This window comes from Pristiophorus japonicus, chromosome 17 (assembly GCF_044704955.1).
Source record: "Pristiophorus japonicus isolate sPriJap1 chromosome 17, sPriJap1.hap1, whole genome shotgun sequence".
Taxonomy (NCBI): domain Eukaryota; kingdom Metazoa; phylum Chordata; class Chondrichthyes; family Pristiophoridae; genus Pristiophorus; species Pristiophorus japonicus.
In genome coordinates, this window is record NC_091993.1 from 69,022,466 (window position 1) to 69,046,576 (window position 24,111).

Here is a 24,111-nt window from a genome sequence, read left to right on the forward strand (position 1 = left end):
AGTGTTAACATAGAAACATAGAAAATAGGTGCAGGAGTAGGCCATTCGGCCCTTCTAGCCTGCACTGCCATTCAATGAGTTCATGGCTGAACATGCAACTTCAGTACCCCATTCCTGCTTTCTCGCCATACCCCTTGATCCCCCTAGTAGTAAGGACTTCATCTAACTCCTTTTTGAATTTGATTTTACAAGCTAAGATTTGTAAAGCTGAGATACATTAAATATTTCAACAGTTTTGCACATGCAATGCTCAGAAGTGTTGATGGAGCGAGTGATAATGTTGATGGGGGTTAGATGAAGTAAGGTGGGAGGAGGCTGGTGTGGAGCATAAAACACCGGCACAGAGCTGTTGGGCCAAATGGCCTGTTTCTGCACTGTAAAAAAAAATCCATGTGCTTGCCACAAACCTGCTCACCAAGGACCACAGTCCCACAACCAGCTTCTTGTTGTTCAGAGCAGCCATGACCTCATTGAATGGCAGAGCAGGCTGGAGGCCTGCTCCTATTTCTCATGTTCCAGAACCCCTCGGAGAAATGCTAAAACACGTGTGACGTTTACAATCAATCCACCTTAAACGCTCGGTTATAAGTCGAGCGATGGGGACTGGTTTGTGATTAGAATTTGCAAATGAGCCGCGAAGCAAACATCACGAGTCAGGCCCTGCCCCGCCCCGATTTGCCCTCAATCCAGCCTGGTCACCTGCTAACACGCAGCTGTCCCATTGGCTGCAACCGCAGCAACTGAAACCCGTCACCCAGGGCAACCGATTCTTGGCCTTCCATTGCCCAGGGATTAAATGAAGCCATGTTCTGGCAGTCGCTTATAAATTTACTGCCATCAACTTACAGATGTGTGGCCCCAGTCGCACGTCCTCCACCCCGACCCTGTTCTCCATCTGATCAAATGTAAATAGCGCGGGTGATGTTTACAGCCAGTGTACTGCCGGGCCAGATCAAGGTAAACAAAACTCTGTGGACAGAGGGGGCCGGGAAAGTGCTGAGCCACTTAGTCTCACCGTGTTTCTGTTAAATAACTAGCAAGGACAGTTCTACCTTGGGTAATCCGAACAGAGCTCTTTTAGATGTACCGTTTCCATAGAAACTGCCCTGGGCAATCATGCGATTCCAGCTCCTTTAAAACAACTGGAATAGTTGAACAAAGGCACTCTCATTTTTAGATTTGTTTTTTTTTTAATCGTCACTGTGTTGCTCTGTGCTGTGACTCACTGTGCCCTTCCCTCCTCACTGTGCTTAATGTGCAAAACAAGAACAGGATAGGACATTCAATTAGATCATAACTGATCTGCATCTTAACTACCATCTAGCATTTGTCCCACAATGCTCAATAACCTTGCCGAACAAAAATCTTTCAATCTCAATTGACCCCCAGTTTCAACAGCTTTTAGAAGAGTTTCAGATTTCTCTGTGTGAAGAAGTGCTTCCTGACATCACCCCTGAACAGTCTAGCTCTAATTTTATTATGCCCCCTTGTTCTGGACTCCTCCCACCAGAGGAAATAGTTTCTCTCTACCTACACGATCAACTCCTTTAATCATCTATACAATTTCTATATCCTGTGCTTAGAATGACTGTACATTGACTATATAGACATAGTATTGCTGGACAGGGACTATCTATATCGATGACTGAACATTGCCTGTAGACACAGTGAATTTATAGGTCAGAAATGACTCTGCCAAACAAGCCCTGCTATCCAGGTGTTCCCTTAGTGTATTTCTAATAATCCTGAATCCCATTTATTGACAAAAACCTTCCCAGTTCCTTGCTGAAAGGCATTTGACAAGGTGCCACATAAAAGGTTACTGCACAAGATAAAAGTTCACAGGGTTGGGGGTAATATATTAGCATGGAGAGAGGATTGGCTAACGAACAGAGAGTTGGGATAAATGGTTCATTCTCTGGCTGGCAACCAGTAACTAGTGGGGTGCCACAGGGATCAGTGCTGGGACCCCAACTATTTACAATCTATATTAATGATTTGGAGGAAGGGACCGAGTGTAATGTAGCCAAATATGCTTATGATACAAAGATGGGAGGAAAAGCAATGTGTGAGGAGGACACAAGAAATCTGCAAAAGGACATTGACAGGCTGAATGAGTGGGCAGAAATTTGGCAGATGGAGTATAATGTTGGAAAGTGTGAGGTCATGCACTTTGGCAAAAAAAAAAATCAAAGAGCAAGTTATTATTTAAATGGAGAAAGATTGCAAAATGCCATAGTACAGCGGGACCTGGGGGTACTTGTGCATGAAACACAAAAGGATAGTATGCAGGTACAGCAAGTGATCAGGAAGGCCAATGGTATCTTGGCCTTTATTGCAAAGGGGATGGAGTATAAAAGCAGGGAAGTCTTGCTACAGCTATATAAGGTATTGGTGAGGCCACACCTGGAATACCTGGAAGGGGTATGGTGAGAAAGCAGGAATGAGGTACTGAAGTTGCATGTTCAGTCATGAACTCATTGAATGGCGGTGCAGGCTAAAAGGGCCGAATGGCCTACTCCTGCACCTATTTTCTATGTTTCTATACTGCATGCAATTTTGGTTTTCATATTTACAAAAGGATATACCTGCTTTGGAGGCAGTTCAGAGAAGGTTCACTAGGTTGATTCTGAGGATGAGGGGGTTGACTTATGAGGAAAGGTTAAGTAGGTTGGGCCTCTACTCATTGGAATTCAGAAGAATGAGAATATCAACACGTATAAGGTTATGAGGGGGCTTGACAAGGTGGATGCAGAGAAAATGTTTCCATTGATGGGAGAGACTAGAACTAGAAGGCATGATCTTAGAATAAGGGGCCGCCCATTTAAAACCGAGATGAGAAATTTCTTTTTTGAGGTTTGTAAATCTGTGGAATTCGCTGCCTCAGAGAGCTGTGGAAGCTGGGACATTGAATAAACTTAAGACACAAATAGACAGTTTCTTAAACGATAAGGGGTTATGGTGAGCGGGCGGGGAAGTGGAGCTGAGTCCATGATCACATCAGCCATGATATAGTTGAGGAGCCGTATGGCCTACTCCTGTTCCTATTTCTTATGTTCTTATGAAACCTGTTAACGTTTCATGTTTCACCACCTGTGCTGGTAATCTGTTCCACATACCTACCAAACTTTCAGTAAAAAAATAGTTCCTTCTAGTTCCGATTTCCTTATGTCTTTAATTTGTAACTATGACCCCATGTGATTAAATTCTGCATATGGCCGAAAGGAGATTAGATTAATTTGTCCAAACCTTTCATAATTCTAAACACTTCTATCATATACCCTCTCAGTCTACTCTTTTGAAGAGAGTAAAGATCCTTGGTAGTTAATCTTCCCTCATATGTCAAGTGCCTTAGTTCTGGGATCAACCCCTGCTTTAACTGAATATTACTACATAGTCACTCTATACACAGCAGGGTGTATTACTGGGCAACAGATTAATATATCATTGCATTGATATGCCCAAAGATTCAGCCACAGAGATTTACAACTATACAAGATTCAGGTGTTTAAACTCAGCAAGTTATTGAGAATTGTTGTCTGGCAGCAGTAACTAGGTTGTAATTCAATCAGTAGTGGGGTGTGACTACATAACATTTGCACAGGAATAAACAAATATCTTATGAAAGTCAGTAGAGATGCCAGATTAAATGACAGGTTTGAATTCAACAGCAGCTTGTTCATTGTGCATCATTCACACTGAATAAGTTATTCAAAAGCAAATAATTTCACCATTACTTGCCAGAGCAGTTACAAGTTGAAGCACAAGTGATAGACGTACACAAGTAACACAGAATATGTTGCTCAAACTGAAGATTAGCGAATCATGTGAACATAACTGACAGTTATGTGGAATGTGCATTGCAGCACTGTAACTGTACACACTGCACAATGTGCATTGCAGCACAGTAACTGTACACACTGCACAATGTGCATTGCAGCACAGTAACTGTACACACTGCACAATGTGCATTACAACACAGTAACTGTACACACTGCACAATGTGCATTACAGCACAGTAACTATACACACTGCACAATGTGCATTATAACAGAGTAAGTCATCATAGGTGGTCCTATAGGATGATTTGCTTCCACCCGAATTCACAGATGTTTCAATGAAGGAACCGATGTTCCAGTCCTGAACTCCAATTGAAGGGTGGAAGATGCCTGTGCATGGATTTTTTTAACGTGTAGTAACCGTTGCACACCAGCCACCACACGGGCTTGACAGAGCTAGGCCTTTATCTAGTGGCAAGGGTTAATTAACCAGGACGACTGGAGACCTGCTCTGCTGCACAGACCTAGTGCACACACATATCGCAGTGTGGACTGGCCCGTGCTGCCCCTGGGTCCTCTGCTCTTCTGGACCCCGTTCCCTCATTCGCCACAATCTTTCGCCGCACCTCCGCCACGATCTTTCGCCGCACCTCCGTCACAAACTCTCGCCGCACCTTCGCAACAATCACCCAACAAATCTCAGCCACGATCCCTCATCACTCCTCTTACCCGATCACTCGTCGCAAGTTCGCCATGACCTTCCCGCTCCTCCGCTGCACCAGGGCCCCGCCAATGCTTCTGCCCACGCTCCAAACGGCGACCTGAGTCCTGATGACGTCACCCAGTTGCCCACCTCAAAGCCGTTGCACATTTGTGTCGGCTCGCACTGGAAGCTGCAGTGGCTCCAGCTCTTATACTCCCGACCTGCGGTGGTGTCCTCGCGCAGGTCGGGGTGACCCACAGTAACTATATACACTGCACAATGTGCATTACAGCACAGTAACTATATACACTGCACAATGTGCATTACAGCACAATAGCTATACACACTGCACAATGTGCATTACAGCAACTATATACACTGCACAATGTGCATTATAGCATTAACAGTACACATTGCACAATGTGCATTACTGTTCAGGAACATTATATGCTGCACAATGTGCATTACCATACACTGCATATCACAGCAATCTTATACATTGCACAATGTGCATTACTAAACAGTTAATGTATATGCTGTTCAGTATCACTAAAACTATAACTACAATAGGTACAAAGTCAGCTTTGGTTCAGTGGTAGCATACTTGGCTCTGGCTCAGAAGGCGGGGGGGAGGGGTCAAACCCAGTCCAGGGACTCGAGCACATAATGTGAGAATGCTGCACTGTCAGAGGTGCTGTACATTGAATGAGATGTTAAATCAAGGCTCCAATTGCCCTTGCAAGAGGATGTAAATGATCCCGTTAAATTATTCGAAGAAGAGTAAGGGTCCCGGCCAATGGTTACTCCGCTAGTTATTGATCCTTCAGCCATTGGAAACAGTTTCTTTTTATTTACTGTATCCAAATCCTTTATGATTTTAAACACCTATCAGATCTCCTCTTAGCCTTCTCTGCTCAAAGGAGAACAGCCTCAGTGTCTCTAGTCTATCCACGTATTATGTATTAACATATTGTATTATCTACAATAACTTATACAACTGCCCTTAAGAACATAAGAAATAGGAGTAGGCGATTCAGCACTCTGAGCCTGTTCTGCCATTCAATAAGACCATGGCTGATCTTCTACCTCAACTCCACCTTTCCACACTATCCCCATATCCCTTGGTTCAATTAGTATCCAAAAATCTATCGATCGGTGTCTTGAATATACTCAACGACTGAGTATCCATAGCCCTCTGGGGTAGAGAATTCCAAAGATTCACAATCCTTTGAGTGAAGAAATTTCTCCTCATCTCAGTCCTAAATGGCCGACCCCTTATTCTGAGACTGTGACCCGTAGTTTAGGGTGACCCTACATCCTCGTTGTCTGGGAACATTCCCCGGATGAGGTACTGTGTCCCTGGGAAAACAATGTCCCAGGAAGAGTCGTTCACAAAACTTGCCCCCGAATAACCTAACCTAAATTTCTCATGTTGGAACATGTCTAATGCGTGTTACAAGAATATGTCTAATGCATGTTTATATGTGTGTCTATAAGTGTGTTACAGCACAGAGTATGCAGTGTAAGTCACCTTGGATAAAGGTGTCTGCTAAATGTCTAAATAATAATAAATGCGTTAATAATAATAATAGAAATGTTCTGGTTATTTCTATTAGCTATAACATAGATGGTACAGCACTACTGCAGTTGCAATAGTCACGACGCTGACTGAATGGCATATGAAGTAGAATGGACACAAGATTTGAGATTCGGTGTAAAGTGAAAATGGCAGTCAAAAAAGCGTAATTGCTGCTTTATCAACTTCAAAAGAATTTTCCATATTTGCGACCAACTGGAACATCTATATTATGTTCAACATGCCAGTAAATATTTTCCATTTCGAGTGGAGGCAGGACATCTATAAAAGAACACGAAGGTACCACTAAACATGAAGCTGCTCTTACAGCATGTGCTAGTTCAGCCAACACAGTGAGTATGATCTTGCTTTGCAAGAAGAAATATATGCATTTCATGCCATTGGTGTTATTGTATTTATAAACGTTGCCTGAATGCGCTTCAATAGTGCAATGTCACATCCATGTTTTGCACTTGTAGTGTATATGTGCAACTGTTAAAATATAAGCTGTTGTGAAATTTTGCCCCACTACGCTATGCAACCTACATTTTCCGTGCTTCCACCCTGTGTCCCCCCGGATTTAGTTTAGAAAATATGGTCACCCTAACCTAGTTCTAGACATCCCAGCCAGGGGAAAATCCACCCAGCATCTTACCCCTTAAAAATGTTATACATTTTAATGAAAGCACCTCTCATTCTTCTAAACTTCAGGGAATATAGGCTTATCTACCCAATCTCTCCTCATAGGATAATCCCCTCCCATCCCAGGAATCAGTCCAGTGACCCTTTATTGTAACCTCAGGCAAGTTTTTCCGTTCTTGGGTAAGGAGACCAAAATTGTGCACAGTACTCCAGATATGGACTCACCAAGGCCATGGGCTGAATTTTGGGCTTTTTGGATTTCAGGGCGTTAATCACGGTGGGGCGGTAAAGTTAGCGCCTGAAAATAGTTTGCGCCTCCGACTGCAAGTTTCGGCGAAAATGTAAGTTGGAGGAGCGTTGGCGTTAAGTCAGGCATTACACAACGGCCTTTGTGCGTCCGAGCTGAAACTTGCAGCGGTAAAGATGTTTCATTGTTGTTTACTGCCCTGCAACATAACGTACATTGTATGGTTTTATTTTGGTGGGGGTGTTTTTGTTGCAGTAAAATTTATGGCTCATCATTTGCCATTGGTGTCTTGTGCATCATTCCAAAGTTCACCGGAGATGTGCCTTTACGGGGACACATAGCGTGCCCATTATTAAGCTCCATCCCACAGTTTCCTCCATTTAGGAAAGCTGGTCCATTAAGAGCTGATGATGTGAGAGTGTTGGTCTGGCAGCATCTCCAAGCTGCCTCCCCCATGGACAGCATGGCTATCCATTGGGGGCCTCGCCAGGCTCCTCTTCATTGTCCTCCTCCTCCTCCTGAGGTGAGCATGCAATCTCTACTAGCATTGCATGGCCCCTCATGATGGCCAAGCTGTGCAACATGCAGCACACCACAATGAATTCGGAAACTGTTGAGGAGAGTATTGAAGGCTGCCTCCAGAGCGGTGCAGGCATGGGTCTGCCTGTAGATGATGGCATATCTTTGTCAACACTTCCTTTCAGAAGCACAACCTTCTCTCACACTGTTCCTCAGAGAGCTGGAGATCTGAGCATTGGTGTCTGTAAACCCGGGGTGGGACCTCCTCCCCGGACGTCTTTCATCATCCGTGGGCCGGCATGGCCAAGAGTCCTTCTAGCTTGACACTGCCTGGTAATAGCATGGAGCATGATATGCTGGAGAACTAGTAATGCCCCCATTAAATTCTCTCACTGAAGTTGTAAGGGCACTGCAATGGAAGATAAAAGTGAAGTTTGTAAGCTGGAGCTTCACACAGCATTATTGAGCAACCATTATAGTCAATATGATCTGCAATGTAGGATCCTCATCCCTCCATTTAAAAATGCTGCCAGTACCGCTTGCCACACCCTGGGACTGCCTGGTTTTTCAGGCGTTTCCTGGGGCGGGCGTTAAATGAGGTATTAAAGCCAAATGTTCAATCCGGGGCACTAGCGCAGTGTTGCACGACGACTGAAGTCATCAACACACTAAAAACGGCGCAAACCAATAGCCAAATCTTCCACCCGGGCGGTGAATCCTGGACGCCCGGCATAACAGCCAAAAACAGCATTTAATGCCCCGCCAGGGCACTAACCGAGGTGCAAACGAGCCGAAAATCCAGCCCCTTATATAGTAGCAGTAAGACTTCTTATACTTCAATCCTTTTTTATTAAAGGCTAACATACCATTTGCTTTCCTAATTGCTGTATCTGCATGTTAACTCCTGTGATTCAAGTACAAGGACACCCAGGTCCCTCTGAACACCAACATTTCACAATCTCACGATTTGAAAAATATTCTGCTTTTCTATTTTTTCTACCAAAGTGGGATAACTTCTTGCCCATCACTTAACTTGTCTATATTTCTTTGCATTCTCCTCACAACTTACTTTCTCACCTAGCTTTGTATCATCAGCAAACTTGGATACATTACATTCAGTCCCCTCATGCAAGCCATTAATTTAGATTGTAAATAGCTGAGGCCCAAGCACTGATCCTTGCAGTACCCCACTAGTTACCGCCTGCCAACCCGAAAATAACACGTTAACTCCTGCTTTTTGCTTTCTGTCCATTAATCAATCCATGCTAATACATTATCCCTAATTCCATAAGCCCTAATTTTGTGTAATAATCTTGTGTGGCACCTTATTGAATGTTTTTTGATATTCCAAATACACTACATCCACTAGCTCCCACTCATCTACCCTGCTAGTTACCACCTCAAAAAACAGATTTGTCAAACACAATTTCCCTTTCATAAATCCATGTTGACTCTACCCAATCATATTTCTAAGTGTCCTATTACCAAGGTGCTCCGAATGCTTGTGGCGGCGGAGCGGCGAGAGATCGTGGCGGAGGAGCGGCGAGAGATCAGCAGCGAGAGATCGTGGCAGAGGTGCGGCAAATGAGGGTGCAGGGCCCAGAAGAGCCGAGGGCCCAGAGGTAGCACGGGCCAGCCCACACTGCGATGTGTGCGTGCATTAGGTCTGTGCAGCAGAGTAGGTCTCCAGTCATCCTGGTTAATCCTTGCCACTGGATAAAGGCTTTGCTCTGTCAAGTCCGTTTGGTGGCTGATGTGCAACGGTCACCACATGTTAAAAAAATCCACGCACCGGCATCTTCCACCCCCTGGAGTTGAAGACTGGAATATTAGGTCCTCCATTGAAACATCAGTGAACTCATCCCTTTTGATGTGGAAGCAAGTCATCCTCATTCGAGGGACTGCCTATGTTCAGCCATGAACTCATTGAATGGCGGTGCAGGCTAGAAGGGCCGAATGGCCTACTCCTGCACCTATTTTCTATGTTTCTATGTTTCTATGATGATGAATAATAGATTCCAGCATTTACTAGACGTCATGCTAACTATTTTCTCTCTCCCTCCTTTCTTGAATTGTACACATCACATGCACTATGGATACAGTTACTGCTTCAAAATTAGTGGTTTAAGGAGACATTCTTATTCCTTACAGTTACTGTATGGTGAGGCTCAGGACTAGTGTCATCCTGGAGCACTCTAATCTCCCAAAAGCCAGTCCAAAACTATTCAAGCCACTTTTACTACTGTCATTCTTTTGCTGAATATGCTCTTGCTTCATGTTAGAAAAAAATATGATTATCTGACACAAAAGCAGCTTCCTCCAGACAGACTGCAATCAAACTCTCCAAACAAAACCACATCAGCAGTGAGTAGAGACAGGGGACTGCTGACTTGCACAATGAGTTTATTCCAAACACATTCGTCTGGAATCCTTCTGTGAAGCAAACAACCTCCCTTTGGAGTGACGTCCTGCTCACCAAATCACGTTCCTTGCAGCACCGGGGTGGGAGAACTGTATCTGGTCAGAACAGGACTGCACTGGATTAAAAAAAAACACTGACATCATCAGCATACCCTAACCAATAAGATTTGTGGCTTTTGCCAAATCCGTGAATCGATGGTTGCTTCGTGAAAAGCGATGAGAACGTCCAGGCTTACCGAATAGTGCAGCAATGCACTCCCGGCTGATTCATTTAGTGCCAACATTCCTAATTTCACACACTAGCCAGCCGTGAAACAGTCAGAGCCACTCAGCCCGCTGAAGCTGGTTCTGAGAGTTTGGACAGTAAACCTTTTGTCAACGACTGCACAAAACAGACAAGTAGCTGCACTGCACAAATAGCTGCCAGCAATTCAAAGAACATGCAAAGTAGAAGTGAACTGGAACAAGGCCAAGCCTGGAGCAGATTTGCTTCCAGGCTGGGACTCAGTCCTCTGCACTGCCATTTCTTTTACTGCTCACTCACTAGTTTAAAAAAAAGTTTACATTCTCTCCTTTTTATATTCTCCCACCACGATGGGTGTCCTTAACGGATGATCTCCAATGGGCCTTATTGGCATGGCACTTGCGGAGTTTTCAATCATGCTTTTTTAATTGACCGCTCAATGCCACATGAAAGCAGCTCAGAGCCTTACGAGTTTCAAATATTGACATTTTAGAACTTCAACACAACTTGTATTTATATAGCGCCTTTAATATAGTAAAATGTCCTAATGCACTTCACGTGAGTGTTACAAGACAAAAAATTGACACAGAGCCACATAAGAAGAAATTACGACAGATGACCAGAAGCTTGATCAAAGAAGTAGGTTTGAAGGAACGTCTTGAAGAAGGAACGAGAGGTAGAGAGGCAGAGAGGTTTAGGGAGGGAGTTCCAGAGCCTAGGGCTTAGGCTGCTGAAGGCACGGCCACCGATGGTTGAGCAATTATAATCAGGGATGCTCAAGAGGGCAGAATTTTAGGAGTGTAGATATCTCTGCGGGGGGGCGGGGGCGGGTTGTTGAGTTATTAGTTGGGCATCACGGTCTATCTGGTTTGAGTGGGTAGCAGGACTCGCTGCTCAATCTGAATAGGTAACCCACGTACTGGACTCACTGCCCACTCTGAATAGGTAACCCGTGTGCCGGACTCGACATCCATCTGTTCTGAAAGGATAGACTACATCCAGTACTCACTGCCTTCCCACTTGGAAGGGGTGGATCATCGGCTGCGTCTGCCTGTAGTTCACAAAAAGCACCACTGTCCACCTGTTGTGTGTGTAGTTCAGAAGGCTGTAAAGTGTCTAATAGAAAGATGAGGTGCTGTTCCTCAAGCTTACGTTGAGCTTTGTTGGAACAGTGCAGGTCAGAGTGGAAGGGCAGCAGAGAATTAAAAAGTGACAGGCTTCTGGACTCAACTTAGAATTCAACAATTTCAAACCATAACCTTTGCCCATATGTTTTCCAGATGGCAGCTGTTGATAATTCTACCCATTTACACCTCTTCGAGACACATCTTTTCTTTCTTTACTTGTTCCAATACCATCATTCCTTTTGCCATTTAATATCTCCTGCCTTCCACCCTATCACTGGCATTCTCTTTTATTCTTTTCTCCCTGCCCACCCCACCCCGCCCCGCCCTTCTTTGCCTCTGCACTTGCTTAAAATCTGTTAGTCTCTAACTGTATCCAGTGTGTGTGTGCGTGTGTCAGCGTGTCGACAGTGGGGTGGGGGGTGGGCGCGCGACACATTGCTCTGCTGCAAACTGATCAGCAGTGTCAGGTGATATCACAAAAGCAATTTATGACCCGGAGGTACAATTACTGCGTGAAATCACAGTGAGCTGTTAATGTTTACGATTTATTTGCCAGGCCGGGCATTCTTTACTTTGACTTTCATCTCATGCACAAAAGAGAGCAGAGTCTTGTATCCGAGAAGACTGCCAGGTTCATGTAGCAGGCATGGTGAAACCCAAAAGGGGAGGGAGGTAGTGTCAGCTCAACCCAGCTGTCCGTGGGCCATTACAGAGAGAAATGTGGAGATTCTCTGGGGAGAAGGGAAGGGATCACCTCCCCCACCAAATTTGTTGGGTCACTGGCTTTGGCAGGGCAAGATAATATGCATTAGAAGGGACCAAGAACAGGTCTGCAGGATCATTGCCCCCTCCACCCCTCAGCCAGAAAATATTCAGTAGAGCTGACCTGGTGAGTGATTTACCCACTTATCAACCTCTTCATTATTCTGTATTTCTGATGCTCAGTACTCGATCCCACTCATGCAACTCCAAGAACCAACTCCTACTGGAGGAAAAGAAAAGAAAGCAAGGACTGGCATTTATATAGCACCTTTCACGACCTCAGGATATCCTAAAGCGCTTCACAGCCAATGAAGTACTGTTGAAGTGTAGTCACTGTTGTAATGCAGGAAACACAGCAGCCAATTTATGCACAGCAAGGTCCCACAGATAGCAATGTGATTAAAAAAAAACAGATTATCTGGTCATTTAAGTGATGTGCTTGAGGAATAAATATTGGCCAGGGCACCAGGGAGAACTCCCCCACTCTCTGTGGCGGGTTGGCTTGGAATGGGTATCCATCCAATCCACGCATGGTGAAGATCGGACCTCCTGCATGTGTAGGTTGGTTGAGGTGGAGTAGCCTTGAAAAGTGTAGATCATACGCGCACACACACATCTCTAATGTGTAACATGTGGGCTTAAACTCGGCTAGTAAATGCGGCATGGATCAGCTTTCAAATCGCATTAAATAAAAGTTGGATCATCCCGAGCGCCCCAACGTGATTCGGAGCCAACCTGCCTCTGAGTCCTGGATGAATTTGACAATTCATTTAGTCCATTGAGCAGCCTGCTCAGATTGGTGAATCAGCTATTTCCATTTCAAGTTGAGCAAGCAGAAATAAACAAACCATGGAATGAAATTTTATGTACATGAATTGATATTTTCAATTTGCTGGAATGGCTTTTTTTCAGAAATTGAACTACTTTTGGGGGGGGCAGGCAAATCCAAGCATTTAGAGGTGAGCGTGGGGATCCAGCTAAAGGGGGCCCAAGCTAAATTGAACCAATAGGAATGATCGTAGGAGTCTTGGGGACAGGGGATACAAATGAACACATCTTACTAACTAGACACGGAGTTGTAAATAGGGGCCTACTGAAATTAATATTGAAGGAATAACTAGGTGGATTTAGTTCTTCACCTAATTTTCTCCCTTCCTGGCCGGTCTTAGTATGGGTGCTGGCTGCCCTGTGGTACCTTGTTCGTTCTTCATGTGAACCTGGATACTAAGTATTGGCATACTGTGACATAGAAACATAGACATAGAAACATAGAAAATAGGTGCAGGAGTAGGCCATTCAGCCCTTCTAGCCTGCACCACCATTCAATGAGTTCATGGCTGAACATGCAACTTCAGTACCCCATTCCTGCTTTCTCGGCACACCCCTTGATCCCCCGAGTAGGAAGGACTTCATCTAACTCCCTTTTGAATATATTTAGTGAATTGGCCTCAACTACTTTCTGTGGTAGAGAATTCCACAGGTTCACCACTCCTCATCTCGGTCCTAAATGGCTTACCCCTTATCCTTAGACTGTGACCCCTGGTTCTGGACTTCCCCAACATTGGGAACATTCTTCCTGCATCTAACCTGTCTAAACACGTCAGAATTTTAAATGTTTCTATGAGGTCCCCTCTCATTCTTCTGAACTCCAGTGAATACAAGCCCAGTTGATCCAGTCTTTCTTGATAGGTCAGTCCCACCATCCCGGGAATCAGTCTGGTGAATCTTCGCTGCACTCCCTCAATAGCAAGAATGTCCTTCCTCAAGTTAGGAGACCAAAACTGTACACAATACTCCAGGTGTGGCCTCACCAAGGCCCTGTACAACTGTAGCAACACCTCCCTGCCCCTGTACTCAAATCCCCTCGCTATGAAGGCCAACATGCCATTTGCTTTCTTAACCGCCTGCTGTACCTGCATGCCAACCTTCAATGACTGATGTACCATGACACCCAGGTCTCGTTGCACCTCCCCTTTTCCTAATCTATCACCATTCAGATAATAGTCTGTCCCTCTGTTTTTACCACCAAAGTGGATAACCTCACATTTATCCACATTATACTTCATCTGCCATGCATTTGCCCACTCACCTAACCTATCCAAGTCACTCTGCAGCCTCATAGCATCCTCCTTGCAGCTCACACTGCCACCCAACTTAGTGTCATCCGCAAATTTGGAGATACTACATTTAATCCCCTTGTCTAAATCATTAATGTACAATGTAAACAGCTGGGGCCCCAGCACCGAACCTTGCGGTACCCCACTAGTCACTGCCTGCCATTCTGAAAAGTACCCATTTACTCCTACTCTTTGCTTCCTGTCTGACAACCAGTTCTCAATCCACGTCAGCACACTACCCCCAATCCCATGTGCTTTAACTTTGCACATTAATCTCTTGTGTGGGACCTTGTCGAAAGCCTTCTGAAAGTCCAAATATACCACATCAACTGGTTCTCCCTTGTCCACTTTACTGGAAACATCCTCAAAAAATTCCAGAAGGTTTTCCCTTTCACAAATCCATGCTGACTTGGACCTATCATGTCACCATTTTCCAAATGCACTGCTATGACATCCTTAATAATTGATTCCATCATTTTACCCACTACTGAGGTCAGGCTGACCGGTCTATAATTCCGTTTTCTCTTCCCTCCTTTTTTAAAAAGTGGGGTTACATTGGCTACCCTCCACTCGATAGGAACTGATCCAGAGTCAATGGAATGTTGGAAAATGACTGTCAATGCATCCACTATTTTCAAGGCCAACTCCTTAATTACCTGGGATGCAATCCATCAGGCCCTGGGGATTTATTGGCCTTCAATCCCATCAATTTACCCAACACAATTTCCCGACTAATAAAGATTTCCCTCAGTTCCTCCTCCTTACTAGACCCTCTGACCCCTTTTATATCCAGCTGAGCTAATCTTGTCCTCTCCCACTCAAGTACACCCAGCAGGAGTCATTGGATAGTAATCAGGATTGGGAAAGTTATCTCTTTTTAGTTTTAACTTCTTAGGGTATGGTGCGGACATCACTTGTACTGATTCCCCGCACTCCAACACCAGCCAATTCATTGGAGAGCAGAATCTAACCAGAGTACTTCCTGGTCTGTGAGGAGTGTCACACTTATAAGTGTATTTAACCATGGAGCAGCGTGCAGCGGCCCGGCCCAGAAATCGGCGCAGTTTCGGCCTGCAAAACCATCAACAGCCCAGAGCCATCAGAAAGAGCAGCGTGTGGCGGTGCCACTGTAGGGAGCAGCACGTGCTGCTGCAGGAGGGCGACGGCTGATTGCAGCGTGGGCAGGAGCAGCAAGGTCGGTGTCATGTATGTAACCTTCATGTAACAACACTGCAATACTGTATATACTTGAGAAATGCATACATTGACCACAGGGGGTGAACTTATGGGAGACACTCCTCACCTGGTCATCCAGGTATATAAAGTGAGGTCCCATGCAAGGTCATCACTTCTTGGTCTTGTGAATAAAGGTGCAGGTCACAGAGTGACCTAATCCATAGAATGTGCCTCATGTGGATTTGTGGTATTGTGTAAGGATTTTACAGTGGCGACGAGAAACGGGAATCAACGACCCACGAGAATGGCCACCAGTAGCACACAGAAACGGTACTGTGTTGGTGAGGACTGGGACGATTTCATTGAGAGGCTTCAGCAGAGCTTTGTCACGAAGGACTGGCTGGGAGATGCAGCGGCCGACAAGCGAAGGGCTCATCTACTGACCAGCTGTGGATCTAAGACTTACGCGCTCATGAAAGACCTGCTAGCACCAGAGAAGCCGGCGGACAAAACCTTTGAAGAACTCAGCAAGCTAATTAGTGAGCACCTCAAACCGGCGAGCAGCATACACATAGCCCGACACAGATTTTATACCCACCGACGTCTGGAAGGACAGAGCATACCGGACTTCGTTGCGGACCTCCGGCACTTGGCCAGCCTCTAAGTTCACAGACGCCTGCAGGGGGGAGATGCTAAGGGATTTCTTTACTGAGGGCATCGGTCATGCTGGGATTTTCAGAAAGTTAATCGAGACCAAGGACTTGACCTTGGAAGCGGCAGCGTTGCTGGCTCAGACTTTTATGGCGGGGGAGGAGGAAACCAAAGATAATATACGCGCGCAACCCTGGATCGGGGGTCAATATCATAAGCGCGACTCAGAGCCCAGCAGACAGGCAAGGGCAGTTTGACACACCCCAGGCAGCAATAGACCCCAGAACAGGTTTTCAACACAGACAATGGCAGGCTGAACGGACATTTACGCCATCCCAGTGGACAATGCGTTGTGGGATGGGGCCATTGACACCCACTAACAGGGTGCTCAAGAGCAATCAAAGGGACATTCAGCGAGGAATGCCTGGTAACAGTCTTTTGTTCACAACAATGGGAATCTCAGTTCATGCTGGAGGTGTGGGGGCAGACATGCTGCTAGGACTTGCAGGTTTCAACAGTTCACCTGCAGAAATTGCAACTTCACTGGCCATTTAGCCAGAATGTGCAGCAAGCCTGCGACCAGGCTAATTTACGAGGCGGATGGACCAGAAGAGGGGTCTGCGAGGCAGGATGACGCGTGAGGCAAATCAATGGACGCTGAAGTTCAGCGGGTTCATGTGGCAAACATTCACAGCTCATATACGAAAACGCCACCTATGATGAAGAAGGTCCTATTAAACGGCTTGCATTCATTTCTGGGACTCTTGAACTATTTCGGGAACTTTCTGCCGAACTTAAGCACATTGTTGGAGCCGCTACACGAGCTCCTGCGTAAGGGTTGCGATTGGTTTTGGGGGGGACTGTCAAGAACAGGCTTTCAATTGGGTGCGTAACCTATTCTGTTCAAATAAGTTGTTGACCTTGTACAACCCCTAAAATAAATTGGTTCTGACATGTGATGCATCGTCCTATGGGGTTGGGTGCGTGTTGCTGCAGTACAATGCTGAGGGGCAACTCCCAACCTGTGGCTTATGCCTCCAGGTCGCGCGCTCAAGCAGAACGTGGAAATGGGATGGTTGAGAAGGAAGCACTCTCATGTGTCTATGGGGTGAAAAAGATGCACCAGGACCTTTTTTAGCAGGAGGTTTGAATTAGAAATGGACCACAAATCATTAACATCCCTGTTGTCAGACAGCAAGGCTGTCAATGCCAATGCGTCAGCTCGCATACAGCGATGGGCTCTCACGCCGGCTGCGTATGACTACACCATCCGGCACCAGCTGGGCACTGAAAATTGCACTGACGCGCTCAGCAGGCTTCCACTGGCCACTGAGGGGGCAGCGGAGCAAAGCGCTGAGATGGTCATGGCCGTTGATGCCTTTGACAGCGCAGGCTCCCCCATCACAGCCCGCCAGATCAAAATCTGGACCAACAGAGATCCCCTCCTATCTTTGATTAAGAAATGTGTCCCGCACATGGAGCATGCCCTGAGGAGATCAGACCGTTTCACAGGCGGATGGATGAGCTCTCCATCCAAGCCGACTGCCTACCAAGGGGCAGCCGGGTAGTCATGCACCACAGGGGCAGGGAAGCTTTCATCAGGGAACTCCACAGCGAGCACCCAGGCATCGTGCTGATGAAGGCCATTGCCCGGTCACGCGTTTGGTGACCGGGAATTGATTCAGACCTGGAACAGGTGCACGACATGTGCTCAGCTGGGAAATGTCCCCAGGGAGGCCCCACTCAGCCCGTGACCCTGGCCCACCAGGCCATAGTCACGCATTCACGTAGACTATCCGTGGGGAAAATGTTTCTCATCGTGGTTGATGCGTACTCAAAATGGATCGAGTGCATCATTTTGAATTCGTGCACGACATCCACCACTGTGGAGAGTCTACGTGCGGTCTTTGCGACCCACGGTTTGCCGGGCATCCTTGTTAGCGATAATGGCCCATGTTTCACGAGTTACGAATTCTGGGAGTTCATGTCGGGTAATGGCATCAACCATGTCAGGACAGCACCGTTCAAGCCGGCCTCCAAGGGCCAGGCAGAACGTGCGGTCCAAATCATAAAACAAGGCATGCTCAGGATTCAAGGTCCCTCCCTTCAATGCCGCCTATCGCGCCTCCTGCTGGCCTATAGGTCCCGACCGCACTCGCTCACGGGGGTCCCGCCCGCGGAGCTCCTTATGAAACGTACACTCAAAATTCGGCTGCCCCTCATTCATCCTGTCTTATCCGACATTGTTAAAGGCAAGCGCCAGTCCCAAAATGAGTACCATGACCGTAATTCAAGGGGGAGATGTATAGAAGTTGGTGACCCCGTATTTGTTCTCAATCACGCTTTGGGGCCCAAATGGCTTGAAGGTACTGTAATAGACAAAGAGGGGAATAGGGTCATCGTGGTTAAACTTAACAATGGGCAGATATGCCGCAAGCATCTGGACCAAGTTTTAAAAAAAAGGTTCAGCATGGACACTAAGGAACCTGAGGAAGATCATGAGATGGTATTCACACCACCGCCAGTGAACGAGCAACAAGAACATTCAGCAGCATGCACAGTCCCTGCGGTCAGCCTGGACAGGCCGGAATCACCACAAGGGACAGACACGCAGGCCAAGGCTCAACAGCCAGAGCCCCAACTGCGGCGCTCCATGAGGGAGCGCAGACCACCTGAAAGACTTAACCTGTGATCCCAATAAGACGTTGGGGGGGAGGTGATGTCATGTATGTAACCTTCATGTAACAACACTGCAATACTGTATATACTTGAGAAATGCACACATTGACCACAGGGGGTGAACTTGTGGGAGACACTCCTCACCTGGTCGTCCAGGTATATAAAGGGAGGTCCCACGCAGGGTCATCACTTCTTGGTCCTGTGAATAAAGATGCAGGTCACAGAGTGACCTTGTCCATAGAATGTGCCTCGTGTGGATTTGTGGTATTGTGTAAGGACTTTACAGTCGGGGCGAAGGAGCAGCAAGAGTTCATAGAGGGATGTAATCGGGGCCCAAGAGAGACGAGGGCCCAGGGCTAGCCCACACTGCGATATGTGTGTGCACTAGTTCCATGCAGCAGAGCTGGTCTCCAGTCGTTTTGGTTAATCCTTGCCACTGGACTAAGACTAAGCTCTGTCAAGTCCGTGTGGTGGCTGGGGTGCAACGGCCACCACATGTTAAAAAAAATCCACGCACAGGCATCTTCCAGTCTTCAGGATGTAGTTTTGAACTCATCCATTTTCGGTGTGGAAGCAAATCATCCACGTTTCGAGAGACTGCCGATGATGATGATGAATTCGTGGAGCTCAAGTAATATCTGGGTTACTGAGGGGGGGGGGGGAAAAGAGATGTTCGTGAAAGGAGACGTAGAAATAAATTGTCAAACATCACACCATGGTTAGACAGGACCCTACAGTTAGAAGCAGGCACACCCATCTCACTGATATCAAATTAAATACAAAAGCAAAATACTGCAGATGCTGGAATCTGGAATACAAACAGAAAATGCTGGAAACCTCAGCAGGTCAGGCAGCATCTGTGGAGAGGAAGCAGAGTTAATGTTTCGGGTCAATGACCCTTGATCAGAACTGACCAAGGGTCATCGACCCGAAACGTTAACTCTGCTTCCTCTCCAGCTGAGATTTCCAGCATTTTCTGTCTGAAAGTAAATAATCTGCCTGTAACCAAAAAAAGTTTGAGAACCACTGATCTAAATAACTGATGATCAGAGGATTCATTGACATTGACCGGAAAACTAGGTGCACAATCTAACCAATGGCAACTTTCCCCGATACTGAGTGTTAGTCATTGGGTCTTGTGGTCTGTGTATACTCAGATAAACTGGATTCAAAAATGATGGAAGAACAACCTGAATCTGACAACTGAGGAGCTAAACAACAAACGACAAACAGGCAGATTACCATCTTCTCTGTAAAGTGTCTGATCTACAGTGGAACACACAATGGCATGCTCAAATTGCTGGGCTGGATTGGAGCCTGTCTGCTCTGTATCTTTGGCAGTGCTCTGTTCTGCAATACAATAGTAAATAACAGCACATTGTCTCCTGCCATCGCTGGAAGGAAGCAGGTCAAAGATTTTAACAATGACACAGACAATATCCGTCAAACAGACAGACGGAGAGACGTGCATAAACTAAACTCCTACTCTCTGTTCCAAGTTTCATGGATGGTTTTCAATCCCTTTGCTGTCCTGGAACACACAGTAATATTTTCTCTGCTAAACCTTAGCCAATTGTGAATAACATTCCTCAATTTCACTATTGAACATATAACCAGAAATCAGCACCTGTTTATTCACCTCTCCCACCCCAGAGTCCCAAACACAGCGAGACAACAATTTTACATGCACTTTACTTCAAATGGAACATATTGTATTCTCTGCTGTGTGTGGTCCCTGCTATATCTGGGAGACCAAACACACATTGGGTGACTGCTTTGCCAAACACTTCTGTTTCATCCACAAGTTACTATCATGCCCTCCCTATTTGTTGTTCAAATGAGGGCGTTGATGCCGGCATTGAAGTTCAGGAGGAAGATCGTGAAATATTGGACGGGATAAACATAGTGAGAGAGGTAGTTTTAAGAGATTTAACAGCCTTGAAAGTAGATAAATCGCCAGGACCGGATTAAATATATCCGAGGCTACTAAAAGAAGGGAGGAAATTGCGGAGGCTCTGACCATCATTTTTCAATCCACCCTGGCTACAGGAGTTGTGTCAGAGGATTGGAAAACTGCTAATGTTGTACCATTGCTTAAAAAGGGGATGAAGGGATAAACCAGGCCATTTAGTTTAACCTCTAGTGGGCAAATTACTGGAATCAATTCTGAGGGACAGTATAAACCTTCGTTTAGAAAGACTCAGATTAATCAAGGCCAGTCAGCATGGATTTGTTAAGGGAAGGTCGTGTCTGACTAACTTGATTGAGTTATTTGAGGAGGTTACAAGGAGGGTCGATGAGGGCAGTGCATTTGATGTAGTTTACATGGATTTTCGCAAGGCTTTTGACAAGGTCCCATATGGTAGGCTGATCAAAAAAGTAAAGCCTACAAAATCCAAGGGAGAGTGGCAAATTGGATCCTAAATTGGCTCAGTGGCAGAAAACAAAGGGTAATAATAGTTGAGGGAAGTTTTTGTAACTGGGAAGGCTGTTTCCAGTGGGTTCCACAGGGCTCAGTGCTCGATCCCTTTTTGTAGTATGATTTAAACTTAAATGTAGGCAGCAAAGTTCATGGCACCGTGGCTGGCTCTGCTGCACAGGAGGGCAGGAAAAAGAGTGGGAGAGCGATAGTGATAGGGGATTCAATTGTAAGGGGAATAGATAGGCGTTTCTGCGGCCGCAACCGAGACTCCAGGATGGTATGTTGCCTCCCTGGTGCAAGGGTCAAGGATGTCTCGGAGCGGGTGCAGGACATTCTGAAAAGGGAGGGTGAACAGCCAGTTGTCGTGGTGCACATTGGTACCAACGATATAGGTTAAAAAAAGGGATGAGGTCCTACGAGATGAATTTAAGGAGCTAGGAGCTAAATTAAAACATAGGACCTCAAAAGTAGTAATCTCGGGATTGCTACCAGTGCCACGAGCTAGTCAGAGTAGGAATCGCAGGATAACTCAGATGAATACGTGGCTTAAGCAGTGGTGCAGCAGGGAGGGATTCAAATTCCTGGGGCATTGGAACCGGTTCTGGGGGAGGTGGGACCAGTATAAACTGGACGGTCTGCACCTGGGCAGGACCGGAACCAATGTCCTAGGGGGGGTGTTTGCGAGTGCTGTTGGGGAGGAGTTAAACTAATATGGCAGGGGGATGGGAACCAATGCAGGGAGACAGAGGAAAACAAAATGGAGACAAAAGAAAAAGACAGAAAGGAGATGAGTAAAAGTGGAGGGCAGAGAAACCCAAGGCAAAAAACAAAAAGGGTCACTGTACAGCAAAATTCTAAAGGGTCAAAGTGTAATAAAAAGGCAAGCATGAAAGCTCGGTGCCTCAAGGTGAGGAGTATTCGGAATCCAAGAGAGGGCTCTGAGCTAGTTAGAGTGGGTGAGAGCGCAGATGAACAGGACCCCAAGAAAGAATGCAAAAGGCAGGAGGCAACAGAGCAGAGTAGCACTGGGGTAAGTGTAAACCACAAGGTGATAGGAAGGGACAATATGTATGAATATAAAGGGGCTGCAGGAGGGGTCAAAACTAAAAATCATGGTTTAAAAACTAGTTTTAAAACACTCTACCTAAACGCACGCAGCATTCGAAATAAAGTAAATGAGTTGACGGCACAAATCATTACAAATGAGTGTAATTTGGTGGCCATTACAGAAACGTGGTTGCAGGGTGGCCAAGACTGGGAATTAAACATACAGGGGTATCTGACAATCTGTGAATAAAGGATGATATCAGGGCAATTGTGAGAGATGATATTGGCTCTAATGAACAAAATATTGAATCAATGTGGGTGGAGATTAGAGGTAGTAAGGGGAAACAGTCACTGGTGGGCGTAGTTTATAGGCCCCCAAATAATAACTTCATGGTGGGGCGGATAATAATCAAGGGAATAATGGAGGCATGTGAAAAAGGAACGGCAGTAATCATGGGGGATTTTAACCTACATATCTATTGGTCAAATCAAATCGCACGGAGTAGCCTGGAGGAGGAATTCATAGAATGCATACGGGATTGTTTCTTAGAACAGTATGTTACAGAACCTACAAGGGAGCATGCTATCTTAGATCTGGTCCTGTGTAATGAGACAGGAATAATAAACAAAGACACACATAAAATGCTGTACAGAGGAAGGAAGAATAAGCAGCACATGAGTGGTGTTCAAAAAAGCCACGGATGAAGCCATGAGACACGTTGGAGTCATTGTAGACTTGATGCTCAACATGTCCAAATAATGCAGAGCAGCAATCAAAACCAGTATAGGGTGTTGAACTACATACCCAGAACAGTGGAATGTGTCAGAGGAAGCCATGACCAAACGGCATAGTGCTCTGGTCAAACAGAACCATGAGCACTACAACTAGTTCTGGTCGGGACACAAGGTCAAGCCCTGGAGGCAGTGCAGAGATGAGCCACATAGGGCTGAGCCAATGAGGAAAGGTTGGAGAGTCTCAAGCTTTTCAGCTTAGAAACGAGGCATCAGAGAGGAGATCTTGAGAGGGGTACACGGCTGCCCGCCCATTAAAATTAGGCAGCAGGAGGCAACCCGTGGGAAGTCGCCCAGGATAGCACAGGTTTCTGGGATTCCAGTGAATCCAGACACTGTTACAAGAGGGCATGTTGCTGCAAGGGTTGATTTTAGAATAACTGCCATCTGCATTTTCATGTATTGTTGTTGAAGTTCATCTTAAAAACAGTGGCAGGAAATCCTCAAACACTGAACTTGGACCCAGAACGAGAGGTGGGACAAACAGAGCTTAGGTAGCAGACCAGACAATGCTACCACAGCTCACGACCAATGGGTACTTGAAATTAAAGATTAAACAAAAACACAGCACACCTGTTTGCAGATCAGAGTCTGAATTTGCCATACATTAAAGAGACAGCTGGATGGATATAGGCTTTCAGGAGCGCAGGATGGCAAAATAAAAATCTAACTAATCCTTTTGTAGGAGGAAGCATTTTGAGATGTTAAGAGAATCCCTCTGAAAACCCAAGCTGATTTTATTAAAAAGCTTCAGATGTGTACTATGTTGGCCAATTAGTAAATAACTTGGATTTTCATTTCAATTATGAACTGCGTTGAAAGCACACAATAAAAGAGATCATTTAACCACCAGAAAATGTATATCACCACCAGTGTATGGTTCGAAACAAATAGACCCAGCACAATCAACAGGCTTTGCACAGATACTGGACTGAAGATAGTCATTTACATCATGGAATATTTACAGTCATCATCCTTTCTAAGAGGAAGAACGGTCTCATCAACAAGTCACAATCTTTCTCGTCTCTCCCTGGTATATTAATACTATTACAGTTTGTACTCCTTTGAACCTCCCTCTTGTTTCCCCCTCAGCTGCAAATGGACCATCCTTCATACACTTCCTCTTCCTGTGGAGAGGGAGCATGCGATGTCCTTGAGGCCTTCTGCAACTGGTGGGCACCACAAGGATTGGAGGATCTCAAAGATA

The 24,111-nt window shown here is 45.8% G+C and overlaps 1 protein-coding gene across 8 annotated transcripts in view; it reads right to left on the reverse strand.

Moving 5' to 3' along the window:
- LOC139227778 (DENN domain-containing protein 2C-like) overlaps positions 1-24,111 on the reverse strand; it is a 216,265-nt gene that overhangs the window by 151,529 nt on the left and 40,625 nt on the right. For 5 of the 8 annotated variants that reach the window (XM_070858815.1, XM_070858819.1, XM_070858816.1 and 2 more), the window contains exon 1: positions 408-658. The exons of 2 other annotated variants lie outside the window; for them this stretch is intronic. The gene's annotated coding sequence lies outside the window, so the exon portion shown is untranslated. Of the gene's footprint in view, positions 1-407; positions 659-24,111 lie in introns of those variants that run through there. One more of the 8 variants, XM_070858810.1, reaches the window with a different exon arrangement.